This window comes from Buceros rhinoceros, unplaced genomic scaffold, assembly GCF_000710305.1.
Source record: "Buceros rhinoceros silvestris isolate BGI_N320 unplaced genomic scaffold, ASM71030v1 scaffold2547, whole genome shotgun sequence".
Taxonomy (NCBI): Eukaryota; Metazoa; Chordata; class Aves; order Bucerotiformes; family Bucerotidae; genus Buceros; species Buceros rhinoceros.
Window position 1 is genome coordinate 1,134 of NW_010423748.1, and position 3,194 is coordinate 4,327.

The following is a 3,194-nucleotide window of genomic DNA, read 5'->3' on the forward strand; positions in this document are numbered from 1 at the left end:
AAAAACACCTGTAACAGTAGAAGGAAGCATCAAGGCTGTTCATATTAATATGTTTGGTTTTACCAGGATGTTTTAGAGGAGGTGTTGACATCTTCTTCAAATAGTGTTAGAGAACACACTTCCAAATCATGATGTTCTTGTGAAAAGAAGGAGGTTTTCTGAGATCGTGCCCACAGCTAGTAAGCCAGTCGAATGAGAAGCTGGGGATAAATGGGCTCCTCTTCCTTCTTCTCTCACACACCTGGTCACATCTCATCCTCTGGGCTAGGCCTAGGGCTTGTTGACCCCACAATGAGCTCCTTTTGGGAATCTAATGAGTAGAAAACTAGTCATTTTCTGTGAGTTTCCAGAACTGGAACTGCTCAATCAGACAAGTGCTGAAAGAGAGGAGGAAGGAGGGGAACAGAACTTCCCATTTGTACTGCAGGTTTTTCGGTAGGTTTAAAATGAAACTTTCATACCAATAGAAACATTTTTTCATACCAGTAGAAACAATTGATCCAAAAAGCCAGAGGCCTACCTTGTACAAATTGGTAAAAACCCATACAAACTGGGTTTTTTTCATCTGTGGTTTTGAAAACCACTGCAATTCAATTCCAGTTGATCTGCTTCCAAGCCAGTGCATGGAAAACAAAACGGGGAAAAGGGACCACTAAGAATAATGTACTAAAGAATCCTAAGTAAGTTTAGGTCAGCATACCTGTGTAAACAAAACCAGTTATGGTTGTGTATGATCTCCCTGCAGGCTGGGAAATAGCCAAAATTGATGCTGTTGGCTTGTAATTTTTGCTAGACTATAAAGCAGGATTGAATTTTGTAAGTAAAAATTTGCTGTTTCGTAGCTCCCCCCATGCTTTTCCATCTTCCAAGGGTTTTGTGCAACTTAAATTTCAGGTTTACCAAGTTTTCAGAATTCTATAAGACTGCTTTTCTAAATCTTCCCTTTAAGTTATTGAACTATATTTTAAATGTATTTGGTTTATTAGCATTCTATGACCTATCCACCTCCTTTTGCTAAACATTATTTTCTGAAGAAAAGTAGTACCAGTATACCTGGCCACAGTACACTATCAAAAAAAAAAATATCCACAGTAGTTGGTTTGGATCTGTGGTCTTTTATGACAACAAATAAAAAAGCATGTGAGGGAAGTTTGATCTGAGTCTACTTAAATAGTAAGAAAAATAACGGCCCATAAAGTGCATAGAAATTAACAACAAATCTGTTTTCAGTCCTTTTGATGTCTTAACTGTACATATATATATATATTATTCCTGGATAAGTTGTTAAATGTAGAGATAAGCTGAAGATGTAAAATTGATACAGAATTTGTGTCTGCATTAAATTCTCAAAATGCTTTTTCAGACACTTACATTACCTTTTCTTTACCGAAGACTACAATAGTGTCACTAAGAGGTCAATAGGGCCAAGATCAAATTTAAGAGAAGAAAAGGAAGGGAGTTTAAAGTTGATAAACCACTAGAGATTTGGGAGTGATCTACTTTTGCCATATTAAACAAAAGAGTATTTTCTAATTGCCAACAAATTGATTTAATTGCTTTATTAGCTTCATCCTTAAGAAAAATACTGATTGTCCTCTTATTCTACAGTAGCTACATCAAAATTGAGAGATGTGGTACTATTGAAAATATTTAGAATATTTAATGTTGTTAAGGAAATGTCCTGAGGAAACTTCATTTCTCCTTTGCTGTGCCACAAATTTTCAAACCTTCATAGAGGGAAATTTGCATCAATGATGCCAAGAAGGCACTAAGTGCCCTCAGCTCCCCATAAATTCGATGAAAACAGTAAGGGCTCCCCAGAGCACCTAGCGAAAGGCTTGGGGCGTTAGGCACTGCTGTTATTTACACCTGGAGAATAATGCAGACACACATGCTGATGATAAATTTGAGCTCCTTTGTATCTTTTGTTTTAAAGCCCGTCCCCATTCAAATATCATATTCATATCATCATATCATATTCAAAACTCAGTTCTTCTCTGATGCAGTGCCTTTACTAATGGTGAGTGTATAATGATGCCATTCATACAGCCTCGATAACAGCCGGATCGATGATACTTGTCACGTGTTTGGTTTCCTGGGCTGCTTCTTAAAGCTAATTTTGATAGTATTACTTGAAAACACACATTTAGCTTTTGGGTTCCGCTTATCGATTTTCGTTTTTCTAAATGTAGAGCTTGTTTCACCCTAATATGTAAGTGTTTCTTTAAAGTGGATCTATAATGAGGTAGTTTGGACTATGTGTCTTACTTCTTTCTGCACACTATTAGTATTGGACTCCCAAGGGCAATTTGTGCAGTGAACTGTGATAATGAGGTTGATAGTTCATAAAAGGGCTGATGTGAGAAATTACTGACCTGTTTTGGAGATTAAGACCTTTGCCAAGGTCTGCATATCAGCTTTTTAGTCAGCGTAATTCTTGTAAGTATGGTAGCTGCCCTGTTGAGTGTTCCATGTGCCAAGATGATTAAGGAAATAGTTGCAAATTGTAATTACTCTTGGGATTAGTTGTGCTTCTCCCAAGACAAAACCTATTATTCTGTGATTCAGGATCTCATTGGGTGAAATTTCATGCAGCTTCTTGCAATGTTCGAGGTCTCTAGAAGTTCTTCCTGTACCCTACATCTGCAGCTTTAGTTGGGAGAGATTCGGAAGGAGCACACATTAAAAACTCACTTGCCCTTAATACGGTTGTCACTCTTTTACTCCATGGAAATACCTGTGGCATTTAGTCAAGCTGCAGCAGTATCAATTGACTACCTACTAATAATCAGGTCTTCTCGGGAGCACTCTCTTTCATGAGACACCATAGTTTCTCTCCCTAAGCGGGACTAATCTCTCTAATATTGCTTCTGGTGGTAATACAACACACCTCTTGATTCTGTCTTAATACCTCAAGCATTCCAGATTGCTAGTAAAAATGAATTGTCTTTGTCATCTGTAGGACATCTGTGTAGGTGTTTTTTAATGCTGGTCCATCAACAGGCTTGTGAAGGGAGCCAATAGAAACAACATCCACTATGTATTTTATTTCACTGCTGGTTTTGCTGGTATTTTTTTAAACTTTTCATTTGTGTCTGCCAGACTTCGGATGGGTGCATTTATATGGGAAAAAAATGGCTGTGAGATACAATGTGTCTTTACATGTGTTCCACAGTAATATATGGTTCTCAGCA